This window comes from Callithrix jacchus, chromosome 17 (genome assembly GCF_049354715.1).
Source record: "Callithrix jacchus isolate 240 chromosome 17, calJac240_pri, whole genome shotgun sequence".
NCBI lineage: Eukaryota > Metazoa > Chordata > Mammalia > Primates > Cebidae > Callithrix > Callithrix jacchus.
The window spans coordinates 73000125-73018500 of NC_133518.1; the positions used below are offsets into that span (position 1 = coordinate 73000125).

Genomic DNA, 18376 nt, shown 5'->3' on the forward strand with positions numbered 1-18376 from the left:
TCCATTTTCTTGTTGTCCTCTTTAGTTTCTTTCATCAGTGTTTATAATCTCCCGTGTATAGATCTTGCACTTATTTGGGTAATTGATTCCTCAGTATTTTATATTCTCTGTAGCTATTACAAATTAGATTGCTTTCTTAATTTATTTTGCCATTTGTTCATTGTTAGCATATATAAATATTACCAGTTTTTGTAGGTTGGTTTTGTATTCTGCAAACTTTACTGAATTCATTTATTGGTTTTAACAGTTGTTTGGTGGAATCTAGATATAAAATATAAAATCATGTCTACTACCACCAAGGCTAATTTGACTTCTTCCTTTCCAGTCTGGAAGCCCTTTATTTCTTTCTCTTGCCTAATTGTTCTGACCAGGGTTTCCAGTATTATATTGAATAAATGTCGTAAAAGTGGAAATCATTGTGTTTTTCAGGTTTGGGAGAAACAGACTTCAATTTCCCCCATTCAATCGATCCTTAGCTGTGGATTTGTCATCTACGACCTTTGTTGTTTTGAGGTATGTATTCTTCTATATCCAGTTTGATGAGTGTTTTCTTTTTTTCTTCTTTGAGATGGAGTCTTGCTCTGTCACCAGGCTAGGTCTCCGTTGCAGTGGCGGGATCTCTGCTCACTGCAACCTCCACCTCTGGGTTCAAGGGATTCCTCTGCCTCAGCTTCTCAGGTAGCTAGGATTACAAGCATGTATCACCATGCCCAGCTAATGTTTGTATTTTTAGTAGAGATGGGGTTTCACCATGTTGGCCAGGATGGTCTCAATTTCTTGATCTCCTGATCCACCCACCTCATCCTCCCAAAGTGCTGGGATTACAGGCATGAGACACGGCGCTCGGCCAGTTTTTTTTTCTTCTTTCTTTCTTTTTAATTAAGGGAGGACAAATTTTATTGAGTGGTCTTTCAGCATCTATTAAAATAATTACATGGTTTTTGGACTTGGTTCTGTTGGGTTTTTTTTGTTGTTAAATTATACTTTAAGTTGTTGGATACATGTGCAGAACGTGCAGGTTTGTTAAATAGGAATACACGTGCTACGGTGGTTTGCTGCACCTGTCAACTCGTCATCTACATGGTATTTCTCCTAATGCCGTCCTTCCCTTTGCCTCCCCACCACCTAACAAGCCCTGGTGTGTGATGGGCCCCTCCCTGTGTCCATGTGTTCTCTTATTGTTCAACTCCCCACTTGTGAGTGAGAGCATGTGGTGTTTGGTTTTCTGTTCCTGTGTTAGTTTGCTGAGATTAATGGTTTCCAGCTTCATCTCTATCCCTGCAAAGGATATAAACTCATCCATTTTTATGGCTGCATAGTATTCCATGGTATATATATGCCACATTTTCTTTATCCAGTCTATCGCTGATGGGCATTTGGGTTAGTTCCAAGTCTTTGCTATTATGAATAGCACTGCAATAAACATATGTGTGCATGTGTTCTTATGGTATAATGATTTATAATCCTTTGGGTATATACCTAGTACTGGGTTGCTGGGTCAAATGGTATTTCTAGTTCTAGATCCTTGAAATCGTCACACTGTCTTCCACAATGGTTGAACTAATTTATACTTTCACCAACAGTATAAAAGCGTTCCTATTTCTCCACATCCTCTCCAGCATCTGTTGTTTCCTGACTTTTTAATGCTCACCATTCTAACTGGCATGAGATGGCATTGTGGTTTTCTTTTCTTTTTTTTTTTTAAAGTAAAAAGGAGAGAAAGAAAAAAAGAAAAGAAATGAAGGAGAGGAAGACAGAGGAAGAAAAAGAGGGAGAGAGAACAGGAATGTTGTTTTATTCTAAAAATGGGTATTGAAAACCTCTTTTATGCCAATAATTGTGCTTAATAATGGCCAATCAATATTTCATTTAAACCTATAAGGAGGTGTGATGTGTTACTGATAAGAATGTATATTTTGTGTATTTAAAGTGGATAGTTCTATAAATGTTTGTTAAGTTTACTTGTTCCAGATCTGAGTGCAAGTCTTGAATATCCTTATTAATTTTCTGTCTCATTGATCTATCTAATATTGATGTTGAAGTCTCCCACTATTATTGTGTGGGAGTCTAGGGAGTCTAAGTCTCTTTATAGGTCTTATGTATCTGGGTGTTCCTGTATTGGGTACGTATATATTTAGGATTGTTAGCTCTTCTTGTTGCATTGATCCTTTTACCATTATATCTTTGTTGCTTTAAAATCTATTTTATCAGAGGCGAGAAATGCAACTCCTACTTTTTATTTATTTATTTATTTTTGCTCTCCATTTGGTTGGTAAATCTTTCTCCATCCCTTTGTTTTGAGTCTTTGTGTATCCTTGCATGTGAAATGGGTCTGGATGCAGCATACTGTTGGGTTTTGGCTGTATCTTTTGATTAAGGGATTTAGTCGATTTAAATTTAGGATTACTGCCATTTGATGTTAGCTGGCTGTTTTGTCCATTCATTGATGTAAATTCTTCATTATGTTGATGCTCTTTACTTTTGGTATATTTTTGGAAAGGCTAATACTGGTTGTTCCTTTTTATGTGTAGTGCTTCCTTCAAAAGCTCTTGTAAAGCAGGCCTGGTGGTAACAAAATCTCTGATTACTTGCTTGTTCATAAAAAAAATTTATTTTTCCTTCAGTTGTGAAGCTTCGTTTGGCTGGGTATGAAATTCTGGGCTGAAAGTTCTTTTCTTTGAGGATGTTGAATATTGGCCCCCACTCTCTTCTGGCTTTTGGGTTTCTGCTGAGAGATCTGCTGTAAGTCTGATAGGCTTCCCTTTGTGGGTAACCTGACCTTTCTCTCTGGCTGCCATTAGTATTTTCTCTTTCATTTCAACCCTGGTGAATCTAACGATTCTGTGCCTTGGGGTTGCTCTTCTTAAGGAATATCTTTGTGGTGTTCTCTGTATTACCTGGAGTCTAATATTGTCCTGCCTTGCTAGGTTGGGAAAGTTTTCCTGAATAATATCCTGAAGAGTATTTTTCAGCTTGGCTTCATCCTCTTCGTCATATGCAGGTACACCTATCAAATGTAGATTAGGTCTTTTCACATAGTCCCATATTTCTTGAAGACTTTGCTCATTCCTTTTTGTCCTTTTTTCTCTATTCTTGTCTTCTCATTTTATTTCATTAAGTTGGTCTTCGACCTCTGATATCCTTTCTTCTGCTTGATCAATTTGGCTATTAAAACTTGTGCATATTTCGTGAAGTTCTCGTGTTGTGTTTTTCAACTCTGTTAATTCATTTATATTCTTCTCTATATTGTCTATTCTTGTTAGCATTTCGTCATTTGGCATTGTGGTTTTCATTTGCATTTCTCTAATGACCAGTAATGATGAGCATTTTTCATAGGTTTGTTGGTCACATAAATGTCTTCTTTTGAGAAGTGTCTGTTAATATCTTTTGCCCACTTTTTGATGGGATTATTTTTTTTTTCTTGTACATTTATTTAAGTTCTTTGTAGATTCTGGATATTAGCCTTTGGTCAGATGAATAGATTGCAAACATTTTCTCCCATTCTGTAGGTTGCCTGTTCACTCTGATGATAGTTTCTTTTGCTGTGCAGAAGCTCTTTAGTTTAATTAGATCCCATTTGTCAATTTTTGCTTTTGTTGCCATTGCTTTTGGTGATTTTGTCATGAAGTCTTTGCCCATGCCTATGTCCTGAATGGTATTACCTAGGTTTTCTTCTAAGTTTTTTATGGTGTTAGGTCTTACGTTTAAATCTTTAATCCATCTTTAGTTAATTTTTGTGTAAGGTATAAGGAAGGGGTCCAGTTTCAATTTTCTGCATATGGACAGCATATTTTCCCAACATCATTTATCAAATAGGGAATCCTTTCCCCATTGCTTGTTTTTGTCAGTTTTGTCAAAGATCAAATGGTTGTAGACATATGGAGTTGTTACTGAGGCCTCTGTTCTGTTCCATTGGTCTATATATTTGTTTTTGTACCAGTACCATGCTGTTTTGGTTACTGTAGCCTTATAGTATAGTTTGAAGCCAGGAAGCATGATGCCTTCAGCTTTGTTCTTTTTGCTTAGTATTCTCTTGGTTATACTGGCTCTTTTTTGGTTCCATATGAAATTCAATGTACTTTTTTCCAATTTGGTGAAGAAAATCAATGGTAGCTTGATGGGGATAGCATTGAATCTATAAATTACTTTGGGCAGTAATAGCATTTTCACAATGTTGATTCTTCCTGTCCAAGAGCATGGAATGTTTTTCCATTTGTTTGGTCCTCTCTTATTTCCTTGAGCAGTGGTGTGTAGTTCTCCTTGAAGAGGTCATTTTTCTCAAAGATTTATCATAAGCTGTTTTAATTTTATTTCCATTTTCATAGATCTAGGGGTTGCAAGTGCAGTTTTGTCATGTGAGTATATTGCATAGTGGTGAAGTCAGGGCTTTTGGTCTACCCATAACTCAAATAGTGAACATTGTATACAACAGGTAATTCTTTCATCCTCAGTCACCATTCCACACATACGCCCACCTTTTGGAGTCTCCAGTGCCTATTATTTTAATTTGTATGTCGATGGGTACCATCGTTTAGCTCCACTTAGAAGTGAGAACATGCTTTATTTAACTTTCTGTTTCTGAGTTATTTCACTTCCTAATTGCCTCCAGTTTCATCCATGTGGCTGCAGAAAAAGAAAAAAAGATGTAATTTCATTCTTTTTCATTTTTTCTAATTGCTGAGTAGTATTCCATGGTGGTGTGTGTGTGTGTGTGTGTGTGTGTGTGTGTATGCTCATATGTGTGTGTATACATGCATTTTTTAATCAAATTCCCCATTGATGGGTACTTAGGTTTATTCTATGACTTGGCTGTTATGAATAGTGTTACAATAAACATATGAACACAGACATCTTTCTTACATAATTATTTGTTTTTCTTTGGTATGTACCCAGTAGTGGGAATGCTGAATCAAATGGCAGCTCCATTTTAGTTCTTTAAGAAATCTCCTTACTGATTTCCAAAGAGGTTGTACATTCTCGGTTATTTTAATGTGATACATTGTGTTTATTGACTTGTATTATGCTGAACCAATTTTGCAGCTTTAAGATGAATCCCCCTTGATTATGGTAAATAATCTTCTTAGTGTGTTATTGAATTCAGTTTGCTAGTATTTTGTTGAGAACATTTGCATTTATATTTATCAGATACTGGCCTGTAGTGTGTTTTTTTTTTTTGTTTGTTTGTTTTTGTTTTTGTATTCTTGTCTGGTTTTAGTATTAGGGTAATGCTGGCCTTGTAGAATGAGTTTGAAAGTATATTCTTTTCTTCAATTTTTTTTGAGGAGTTTGAGTAGAGTTGGTATGAGTTTTGCTTTAAATGTTTGGAAGAATTCAGCAGTGAAGCCATCAAGCCCTGGGCTTTTCTTTGATAATGGACTTTTTAATTATAGCTTCGGTCCTATTATCCGTTATTGATTCATTGAGGTATTCTATTTCTTTCTGGTTCACTCTTGGTAGATTTTATGTGTCCAGGAATTTAAGCATTTCTTCTAGGTTTTTCAATTTGCTGAAATATAGTTGTACAGTGAGGAAAGGACAGTCTCTTCAATAAATGGTGCTGGAAAAACTGTATAACTGTATGCAGAAGCATGAAACGACACTGTGATATTTTGCCATACCAAAAAAAAAATCAAAATGAATTAAAGACTTAATTCATTAATTTCAGGCCTCAGAAGCCCAGGTAACAAAAACAAAAATAGACAAATGGAATTATATTATGTTAAAAAGCTTCTGCAAGAAAAAAAAAAAAACACCAACAAAGTAAAGAGATAATCCACAGAATGGGAAAAAACATTTGCAAACTACCCATTTGAGAAGGGATTAATAACCAAAATATATAAAAAGCCCAAATAATTTGGTAGGGAAAAAAACATATAATCCAATATAAAAAGGGGAAGTTATCTAAATAGACATTTTTCAAAAGAAGACATACAAACAACCAATAGGTATATGAAAAAGTGTTCAATGTCACTAATCATCAGAGAAATGCAAATTCAAACTACAATGAGATGTTAACTCGCCCAGTTAAAATGGTTTATATCAAAAAGATTGGTAATAGTTGATGCTGAGGAAAATGTCGAAAAAAGGGAACCCTTGTACACTGTTGGTGGGAATATAAATTAATATAGCCATTATGGAAAACGGTATGGAGATTCCTTTAAGGAACTGAAAATAGAACCACTATATGATCCAGCAATTCTGTACTGGGTATGTATTCAAAAGAAAGAAGATGAATATATCAAAAAGGCATCTGGATTATTATGTTTATTGAAGCACTATTAACAATAGCTACAATATGAAATTAACCTAAGTGCCAGTCAGTAGATAAATAGATACAATAAATGTGGCATTTATAATATATACAATCATATGTTATTTGGCCATAAAAATGATGAAATCCTATCATTTGCAGCAACATAAATGGAACTGGAGGGCATTATGTTAAGTGAAATAAGCCTAGCGCAGAAAGACAAATATTACATGTTCTCACTCATATGTGAGAGTTAAAAGACATGGAACACAGGAAGATAGTGAGTAGATTAGTTATGAGGAGCCAAGAAAAACAGGGAAGAGAAGAGATGAATTAATTGGTTGATTAATAATTGGTAAAAACATAGAGTTTGATAGAGTAAATAAGACCTAGTGTTATAGTTTAGTAGGGTGACTATAGTTTACAACAGTCTGTTGTATATTTCAAAATAGCTGAAAAGACAGGAATTTGAATGATTCTAGCACAAGGACAAATATTTAAGGTGATGAAAATCCCAAGTACACTGATTTGATCTTTACAAATTATATGAATGTATTAGAGTATCACATTGAAACTACATTATTATGCATTAATATTTTAAAAATAACTATGTAAATGAAGAATGAATAAGTTGCTTCATAAGTTCAAGGACCATTAAAAAGCACAAGGCATATGTATATTAGGGGCCAGAGAAAGATAATCTATAGAAGAAGACAGATTACAAGCAGAAAAAGAAGAATAAAAACCAAAAGATTTTGATGATTTAGATTTTAGGGCATGAAAACCTTCAAGGAATGTGCTGAATCATTTGACTCATAAAGCTCTAAAGAGGTAGAGGAGAGTAAAATGTAAGGAACCTCCACTGACTGTGGTAAGTGATTTACTAGATATCTAGTACTGTAATAACTAACAAGAGAGGAATATTTGCCATTTTGAAATCATACTTTTCTATTACTTAAAAATTAATTATTTTTTGTCAAAGGCATTTAATAAAATTCAGTCTGTTGGAAGTATATTTGTAGTTCCTAATGTGTGAACTCCAATTATCTGCTAAAAGAGAGCCAGAAAATTATTTCAGATTTAATTTGGAATTGTCTACAGTGCTGCAGAGCATCACACAAACATTGTTCTTCCTTGCTGACTTCTGATGCTCCCTTTGTAAATCGTAGCTTCCCAACTGACATGCTCAGCACATAGAGATTCCATAGATGGTATTCAGGTATGTCATGAGACAAGAATGCCTCCTTAAATCTCTACAACCATATTGAGGTTGGTTCCAGAATAATGGAAACATGGTTCGTAATAATCAGGTACTGCTGCAACATTGGGTGCATGGCCAAGGAGAAGCTGTACTATTCTACCACTATTTCAGCAGCTGGCAGCACAGTCCTACAACCCATATAGTCATAAGTATCATGAAACTGCTTGGGTGAGTTCATGGTTCTCATGTCCAAGGTCCCTGGTTCTCAGCCAGAAAGGAATAGGTATACTGACTTGCAACTACGAAAATAAGTTGATCTAATGTCTCCAAAATTCCTCTGAACATTCTTTAGAATAATATGCCACAATTTCATTTTCATTGTATTGAATTCTTTTAAGATGTTCTGTCAATGTTATTTAAGTGCTCCATGTGTGTGCACACAATCTTTCTCTATGTATCCTTATATTCTATGTGGATATGTATACTATGTATATATGCATTCTGTATAAAATATATTCTATATTCTTTCTGTGTGTGTTTGTTCTAAATATATAATTATCCAATATAGAATATTAGAATCTAAATACATAGACTATTCTGATATAGTCTATAAAATATTTAATATAAAATAATTAAAGATAAATTGAAAAAATCAAGGAAATACATCAGAAAAAAAATAGGAAGCAAATTTATTCATTCTACCTTTGAGCAATTCAGTTGCAGAAACTTATTATGAGGTCACAGTCCAATGTTTTTAATGCCTCAAAATTACCTGATGTATATAGATGTAATGAAAAAGGATGACACTGGAAAGTACAATTGATTTTCCATGGAATCTTTTTATTTTATTTTATTTTAAGTTCTGGAATACATGTGCAGAGCGTGCAGGTTTGTTACATAGATACACGTGTGTCATCTTGGTTTGCTCCTCCCATCTACCTGTCATTCTAGGTTTTGAGCCCTGTGTGCATTAGCTGTTTGTCCTGATACTTCTATAGAATCTTCTGCAGGTGGCTGGGTGCAGTGGCTCGTGCCTGTAATCCCAGCACTTTGGGAGGCCAGGGCGGGCAGATCATGAGGTCAAGAGATCGAGACCATCCTGGCCAACATGGTGAAATCCTGTCTCTACTAAAAATACAAAAATTAGTTGGGCATGGTGGCGTGTGACTGTTGTCCCAGCCACTCAGGAAGCTGAGGCAGGAGAAGTGCTTGAACCTGGGAGGCGGAGGTTGCAGTGAGCCGAGATCGTGCCACTGCACTCCAGCCTGGCACCTGGTGACAGAATGAGACTCCGTCTCAAAAAAAAAAAAAGAAAAAAAGAATCTACAGCTACACTAACGTCTGAATGAATTTCAAGCAGTTATATCAATGGAACAGATTTTCTGAAAGGAAGATGAACATTAAAAAAATAAAGATGATTAACTTTTATATTAATTTGAAGATATTTCAATAAAATTGATTTTTAGAGCAGCTTTAGGTCTATAGAGAAATTGAGGAGAAAGTATAGAGAGTTCCCCAAAACCCTCTCTTCCCTGACCCCACACACAATTTTCTGTATTAATAACATCTTGCTTTAGTGGTACATTTGTTACAAGTGATGAACCAATATGGATACATTGTTGTAAACTGAAGTTTATGGTTTATATTATATTCACTCTTTGTGTTGTTCAGTTCTATGGGTTTCGCTAAATTCACAATGTCACTTATACACCATTATAGTATCATACAGAACAGTTTTACTGTCATAAAAATCTGCTGTGCTGGACCTATCTTTATTTCCTCCCCTAATCCCTTAGCAACTACTGATCTTATTTTCTCTGTAGTTTTGCATTTTTCAAAATAATTGGAATCATACAATATGTAACCTTATCAGACTGTCTTCTTTCACTTAGCCACATGCATTTAATGTCCTCCCACGTATGTTTGTGGCTTGATGGCTCGCTTCTTTTTATTGCCGACTAATATTCTATCAGGGTTGTACCACAGCTTATTTATCTATTCAACAACTGAAGGGCATTTAGTTGCTTTCAAGTTTTGGCAATTATAAATAAAGCTGCTATAAACATCTATGTACGGTTTTTATGTGGACATAAGTTTGCAGCTCATTTCACAATGACTGTGCTTGTTGGATTATATGGTAAGAATTTTTTTTGGCCTTATGTAGATTACTGTCAGGGAAAAATACAGTCTACTTTGCCTCTGAATATTCTGTTCGAAAACCCCAAGAATGTTACCTACATGTGTTAATAAGTCAGTGCAACATCGGGAGAGGTATAGCCACTAGTACGTGTTCTGCAAGAATACAGAACTCTTGCCCAGTGTCACGGTAAGAAATGCAACAAATCCCATGTCTTTTGGAGGCTAAGGAAGTGGAAGAACAGATTGCGAATGCACACAGAACTTGCTTGTATTCTCCAGAATATTCAAATCCCTCACTCACAGTAATCATTAAAATGCCATAGCAAGCACATTTAACCTCTAAAAGGTGATGATGGTGTTGCCTTCCAGACATTTGGTGAAAATACATTAACAACTTTTCAACATATTCAACTTTTATGATTCTGACAAAGAAAATGAAGCTCTAGGGTGCTGTATGTTAAATATTCTCTAACGATTCTAAACCAGCAGCTGCTGCTTTCTCCACATTTCAGTTCTCAACATGGGTTCTTTGGATTAAAGCCATTGCATCTTTCCCATCAAAACAAGGGTTAATTTTAAACTCATTTTCCCATTCTCCAAGACCTCGGAATAAAAGAAATACCAACCCATTATCTATCCTAAAATGAGATAGTAGTTTATGGGTCTGAAGTAGAAACAATGTGTAGAAGGAGCAATATAGGACTTAACTGGATTGGATTTATATTAAACTGGTCCTCTCTTAGGACTCTTACAATGCTTTTGTTAGTCTGCCCATCAAAGCATTTAAAAATAATACTAAACGTCCCCACATCAGAGTTAATATTTAAATATTTAATATTAAGTGTAAAGCTTTACATATATAATTTTTGTAGATTTAGACATTCACTTTCTAAAAATAAAACTATTATTTATTAAATGTTTTAAGTTATAAATGTAAATTTAATGTAATAAGAAAACATTTATGAAATTTTTCAGAAAAAATATGCAGAGAAAAGTTTATAAGATGAGGAGTGTATGATATTGTCTTAATTTTACCTTCACATTGGGTTCATAGTTTATTATTTTTTACTTCTAATTTCAAATGATTTGTGCTCCAAACTTAAAAATATTACAGTATATTTGTCTTAAATCTCATCATAATCTAATTATTTCTCAAATGTTTCTAAGGGTATTTTTCTTTATTTTACTCTATGGATACTTTTAAGGTTTTCTTATGATCTTTTAAACAATGGGGGAAATTGTATTTCATCACATTTTTCTGCATTATTCTTTTTGTGTTGTCCTTTGGAAATTCATAGTACACAGATGTTGGAACTTCCGGATATAACTTTTATGTTCCTACATCTTTTCTGTCATGTTTTTAATTTATTTTTCTCCTACACTTCATTCAGAGATGACACTGGCTTAGATGACACTCAAGGCCCCTATGTCCCTCATTCTCTAGCTTTTCTTTCCCCCCACTAAACCTGTTTAATTTTTTTGTTTTAATGGTTCGATTTTTGTATTATAAGATTACTAATAGTTTCCTTTTCAGGGATGCAGTATTCCCCTCCTGTGTTATTGCACTATGCATTTGCAGTCAGCCCACTTTTAAATATGCTGTTGCTGCATAAATGCTTGCTCTTGGTGTTATTTCTTCTGTTTACCTGGATGCCTTCTTTTCATAGCATTGGCCTTGTGATTTTCATAATTACCCCCAGCTACTTGCTCATATTTGCATTTTGGAATTTCTGATCCATTTTTAGATGCTGGATCTGATGACAGTGACTTGTTTTTGGAGATTTTTGGTGCAGTATAGGAGGGAGTAGGGTGGGAGGATACACAGGATTCTGTCCTATCTCTCATAGTTTAAGATAAACACTTCTAGCTTTCATCAGAGCTCAAGGCCCCTATGTCCTGCAGGTGAACTCAAATTTGGGGTGTCCAGCAAGTCCGTCTTTTCTGGAATGTTGCCACACATAAAACCACCTAGAGCCTTTGTTTCTTGAATTCACTCACATTCTGAGTGAATCATACTTTGAACAGCAGTTTCCTGCTCATGGTTTCAGATCAGATCTTTTTTCAGTTATTTCTCCAAAGGTATAAGCCGGGTATGGTTAAATTCCTTAGAATAGCAGGCCTGCTATTGTACTTTTTTTCTGTTAACCAGCTTTATAACAGATTTAAACTTTCGTAAAATATATATTCTGTCATTTCTTATGGTTTTATGTGAAAAATAAGTAGACACATGTTCTCAGTTGGCTCTCTTGATTCAATTTCCACTTTATTCTCTAAAGAAACTCTCATGTCAAATTAAAATGCAATTATTTTCTTATCTTGATAATACCCTGTAATTTCTCTAATGCAGCATCAGAGGAATGATGAAAGCATATGGGTATTGCATCTCCTAAAACAGCTGTAAACCAAGGGGAACAGAGTTGCATATGTCAAGGATTTAACATTGATACATTTTACGCCATCTTGAACTCCACCAGGAAGCATCATCCTTCCTGGATGAGTTTCTTGGGACCAGCCATTTCAATTAACTTGTTTATATTACCAAGACATTTGTACAAGCACAGGCTTAGCTGCCCTTCATGATGGCATAAAGAACAGGTTAAATGATAGCGATAAATCTTTCTGTCTAGCTGAAGTCTTTGCACGTATTCACACACAGATCTAGACACATATAACATCCTTTTAAGACTAGACACACTACACACATATTCCTTTGAGACAACTCCAGTATCCTCTACAGTGGAAGGCTATTTATGCTCTCTCTAGAATTTGATATGTGCCATTTCATTGTGCTCCCAACCACTCTAGTTTCTCAACTTCTGTGGTTCACATAAACCCGGAGTGTAAGTTTTTCTTTGTTTGATCTTTGCTATCCCCTCACCTTCCACTGAATCTGAGAACTCTGAACACAAGAGGAAAGGGAATTCTTTATTCATCTTTATCTTTCAAAAATGGTTTGCAATGATCTATCTCATACTGAATATTATGTGCTCAACAAATATGTGTTTAAGATCGATACACTCATACACACAGACATGGGTATTCACATGTAACATCAACTGTGTATCAAATGAATGAAATTGTGATAGTAAACACTTCTCTTTTGCTTAACTTACTTGACCATATGTATTCTCAAAACTCTTTGTTTCTAGGTATGATTAGTGCAAGTGCTCCTTGACTTATGATGGGGTTATGTAACAATAAATCCATTGCAAGTTTAGAAGATCCTAAGTTGAAAGTGTGTTTATGACTGGTGATATTCTAAATTTACAATGGGTTTATCCATATGTAACCCCACTGTAAGTCAAGGAGTATACTGAATGTGTATTATTTTCACACCACTATAAAGTTAAGAAATCATAAGTTAAACCATTGTAAGTTGGGGACCATCTGTACATATTTATACAACTATGCCTCCCGGATTCTCATACTAAGCCATACAGACTTAAGCTATACAGAGTGGTTTATCATAATAATTTCATTAATTTATAATACAAAATTTATATAGCTTCCCCATATAATCATACATTCATATATCAGCTTTTACATTTATTTAAATATATACATTTATATGTACACATATTGTATATTTGCCAATATATAGTATGATTAGAAGTGTGAGGAAAAGAGAAAAGAGAAAAGCAGCTCTTCTGACTACTTTATGCTGTGATAAATTAGTGATGATGACTCAGAAAGTTTGTGTGTTGGGTTGTTTTGATACTTTGTATATTTTTTTTGTTTCTTTTCAAAGGTCAGGAATTGACAGAGTAGAAAAGAAATGTTGTGCACTAAAAGAACATGTATTGTAAAGCATGTATTACAGGCATACCTCATTTTATTGTGATTCACTTTATTGTACTTTGCAGAAACTGCATGTTTTACAAATGGAAGGTGTGTGGTAATCCTGCAGCCAGCAAGTCTGTTGGCACCATGTTTTCAAAAGTCTGTGTTCACTTCTTGTTTCTGTGTCACATTTTGGTAATTCTTACAATATTTCAAACTTAATGTATATCTGTTATGATGCTCTGTGGTCAGTAATCTTTGATGTTACTATTGTAATTGTTTTGGCGCACTACAAATTGTGCTTATATAAGACATTAAACTCAGTCAGTAAAGGTTGTTCGTGATCTGACTCTCCACTGACTGGCTGATTCCCCAACTTGCTCCTTCCTTTTGGGCTTCCCTATTCCCTGAGACACAACAGTATTGAAATTATGCCAATTAAAAACCCGAATATGCCTCCTGAGTGTTTAAAAGAAGGGAAGAATCGCACTTCTCTCACTTTAAATCAAATGCTATAAATAATTAAGCTTGATAAAGAAAGCATGTTGAAAGCCAAGCCACCTGCACCAAAGAGTCAGTCAAATTGCAAATGCAAAGGATAAGTTTGTGAAGGATATTTAAAAATTTTGCTCTAATTGTGGTAGAGTATAGAATGATAATTACCAGAGTCTGGGAAAGATGGATGTGGGGAAGAGGGGGATGAAGAGATGTTGGTTAATGGAAACAAACATACAATTAGATATAAGGAATATGTTACAGTATTTTGACAGAGCACTAGGGTGACTATAAGATTTGAAATGTGGCTAGGCGTGGTTACTTACACCTGTAATTCCAGAACTTTTGGAAGCTGAGGTGGGTGCATCACCTGAGGTCAGTCAGGCGTTTGAGACGAGCTTAACCAACATGGAGAAACCCCATCACTATAAAAATGCAAATTAGCTGGGCATGGTTGTGCATGCCTATAATCCCAGCTACTCAGGAGGCTGAGGCAGGAGAATCTCATGAACCCAGGGGGTGGAGGCTGCAGCGAGCCAAGACTCCACCATTGCACTCCAGCCTGGGCAACAAGAACAAAATTCTGTCTCAACAACAACAAAAAACTTTGAAATGTTCCCAACACAAATGATAAATGTTTGAGGTGATGAATACCCTAAATACTGTGATTTGATCATTATACATTGTATCCATGTATCAAAATATCACATGCACCCCATAAATATGTACAAATAGTATGTAGTAATTAAAACATTTTACTCCATTGAACACACAAATGATAAGAAAATGAAACAACAGCCTTATTACTGTTAGGGAGAAAACTTTAACAGTATGGATAGATCAGACTAGCTACAGTATTCCCTTAAGCCAAAGCCTAATCCAGAGCAAGGCCCTAACTCTCTTAAATTCTACGAAAACTACGAGAAGTAGGGGGATTTATTTTAAAGTGTGAAGCTAGAAGAGGTGGCTGCATGAGGTTTCAGGAAAGAAGCCATCTCCATAACATAAAGTACAAGATGAAGCAGCATGTTCTGATGTAGAAGCTGCAGCAGGTTATCCAGAAAATCTAGCTGAGATAATTGATGAAGGTGGCTACATTAAGCAGCAGATTGTCCGTTTAGATGAAACAACCTTATTAGCTTTAAAGAACAAGTTGACTCTATTGTTAGGGGCTAATGTAGCTGGCAGCTTTAAGCTGAAGCTAATGCTCATTTATCATTCTGAAGATATTATGGCACTTAAGAATTATACTAATTCTACTGTGCCTCTGCTCCATCAGTAGACCCATAAAGCCTAGATGGCAGTACCTCTGTTTATAGCATGGTTTACAGAAGATTTTAAGCCCACTGTTGAGACCTACTGCTGAAAAAAGATTTCTTTCAAAATATGACTGCTCACTGGCAATGTATCTGGTAGCTCATGAGCTTTGATGGAGATATACAAGGAAATTAGTGCTGTATTTATGCATGCTAACATATCATTTGTTCTGCAGCTGATAGAAGGAGTAATTTTGACTTTCAAGTTTTGTTATTTAAAACATTGTTATTAATACATATTGTAAGGCAATCACTGCTGTACATAGTGATTTATTCATGTCTGTGACAGTAACGTGGATATAGCTGGAGGCCATTATCCTCAGCTAATTAATGCAGAAACAGAAAACCAAATGCTTCATGTTGTCACTCGTAAGTGGGAGACAGGCACCGGGTACACATGGACACAAAAATAGGACCAATAAAGATTGGGGATTCCAAAACTGAGGAGACAAGGGTTGAAAAACTACCTATCAGGTACCATGCTCACTACTTTGGCTGCATTAGAAGCCCAAATCTCAGCACAACTCAATATACTCAGGTAACAAAACTGCACGTGTATCCCCCTGAACTTATTCTTTTTAAAAGATGGTGATATCTCTGATAGATCTGGACGAAGTAAACTGAAAATTTTCTGGAAAGAATTTACTATTCTAGATGCCATTAAGAACATTCATGTTTCATGGAAGGAAGTAAAAATATAAATATTAACAGGAGTTTGAAAGAAATTGATTTCAGCCTTCATGTATACTTTTAAGGAGTTTAAGACTTCAGTGGAAGAAGTCACTATAGATGTTTTGGAAATAGCGAGAGAACTGGAATTAAAAGTGGAGCCTGAGATGTAGACTTAATTGCTGCAATTTCATTATGAAATTTGAATGGATGAGTTGCTTCTTATGGATAAACAAAAAAAAAAATTCTTCAGATAGAAACTATTCCTAATGAAGATTCTGTGGACATTGTGGAAATGACAACAAAGGATTTAGAATATTAAATAAACTTAGCTGGTAAATCAGTAGCAGGATTTGAGAGGATTTACTGTAATTTCGAAAGAACTTCTACTGTGGTTAAAATGCTACTAACAGCATCTCGTGCTATGGAAAAATCTTGCATAAAAGAAGGAGTCAATCGATATGGCAAACTTTACTGTTGTCTTATTTTAAGAAATTGCCACAGCTATCCAATACATCAGGAACCACCACCTTGATCCACTAATTGATCAATCAGCAGCTGTCCACATTGAGGTAAGACCCTCCACCAGCAAAAAGATTACAACTCACTGAAATCTTAGATGATCATTAGCATTTTTAGCAATAAAGTATTTTTAATTAATATATGTACTTTTTTAACACAATGCTCTTGCACATTTAATATACTATAGTATAGTTTAAACATAACTATTTTTTTCTTTTGAGATGTAGTCTTACTCTGTCACCCAAGCTGGAGTGCAGTGACTCACTGCACCCTCCATCTCCCAGGTTCACATGATTCTCCTACCTCAGCCTCCTGAGCACCTGGGACCACAGGTGTGTACCATCATGCCTGGCTAATTTTTGTATTTTTAGAAGAGATAGGGCTTCACTGTGTTGGCCAGGCTGGTCTTGAACTCCTGACCTCAGGTGACCCACCTGCCTCGGCCTCCCAGAGTGCTAGGATTACAGGCATGAGCCACCATACCCGGCCATCAAACATAACTTTTACATGCACAAGGAAACCAAGATATTTGCATGACTTATGATATTCATTTTATTGCAGTGATCTGGAACCAAACCTACAATATCTCCAAAGCATGCCTGTATGTGTATTTGCACATACTGCATGTAGGTCTGTTTATACTTTATCAGTTTTTGTTTTGCTTTAGGCAAAGGAGCTGAGTGATTTATTAAAATAAGTCCAAAAAGGAATCATTTTATGATATTTGCTGATAAGTCTCCAAAAATTCAAAATTTTCATATTGACGTAAGAGTTGGGAAATAATGAAAGGAACCAAAAGAAATGGCTCAGGAAACTTGTGCTTCTCCCTTTGGTGTATGCTAGAATCTGCCTCTAGTTATACTCTCAAGACAATGATGAGAGCTAAAGGTCCACCATAAGGAGAACAGGCATCTCTTTATAAAGCTACCTCATATAAGGTTATCACAGTTTTTGCAAAAAGAGAAGGCTATTTTACAGACATGGTTATGGAGGTTAAGGGGGGATTTTGGGTTTTCAAATCTTGTCCTTCAGTGACATACTTTTCAAATATAAGATTTATAAACCTAAATTCAATATATATTTAAATTTTAAACATGCAGTATTAAATGTGTAGTCTGATTTTCAGCCATGTCTACACTGTGAATAATTATATAATTTTGAAGGTGCCATAGAAGCACTATAGTTTTCTGACCATGCCTTGAGTTTTTTTTTTTTCACTATAATTTTATAAGCTCTTTGGTTAACCAGTTATAGCATATTCTTACAAAATCTTTTTAGGCAGCATATTATAACAGTCGAGAATAATCAAACATGGTACTCCAAACCCAGTATCGATGTACAGTTTATCTCAAGCACATACAAGTGATAATTTAATTGTTTTGCTGCTGCATGTTGTGTACTAGCCTAATATTCCATTTTCTCCTGGCAATTGGGTCATAGTTTAATTTATCCTCAATCATATCAGCATCTAATCCAAAATCCTACTGTGGAAAGCCTGGTTCCTACTACCAAGCAGTGTTTCAGTCAGAGTCATAATTCATAGGATAGAAACAACTTCAGGTATTTCAAATAAAAGTTAATATGTTAAATTCATAACATATTTTTGGATATACTAGAAGAACGAAGATTAAAAAAGTGAGAGAAAAAAACAAAATGAAAGTAAAAAAGGACAAGCATCCAACATCAGACATTCAGACATAAAACCTGTCAGTGCTCTCATTCTCGTTGTTGTTCAGAAAACATCTTTTCCTTGTTTGCTGTGTTCATCAGATGTTAACTGAGACTCTGCTTCCTTCATTATTATCAACAACTTCCCTCATTAAAAACCAAATGCAGCAATGCTCCTGCTTATTTTAATAGCATTTTCGAGGTAAGGATAAGTATTATTTTTAGCTCTCTATTACACTCCCTACATTTCATTAGTTATATCAAAACATTTCTCTCATCAACTCTCTTATGGGTTTCAATTGCCTACAATGCCAACCAGACTCTTAGGGGATGGAA

The 18376-nt window shown here is 35.2% G+C and overlaps 1 long non-coding RNA gene across 1 annotated transcript in view; it reads left to right on the top strand.

Annotated features, from left to right (window-relative positions):
* The first annotated feature begins 427 nt into the window (after positions 1 to 427).
* The window catches only part of LOC118148900 (uncharacterized), a 168543-nt gene continuing 150594 nt past the window's right edge, over positions 428 to 18376 (top strand). Inside the window, exon 1 of the long non-coding RNA XR_004735964.3 lies at positions 428 to 513. This is a non-coding gene — a long non-coding RNA (uncharacterized LOC118148900). The remainder of the gene's footprint in view (positions 514 to 18376) is intronic.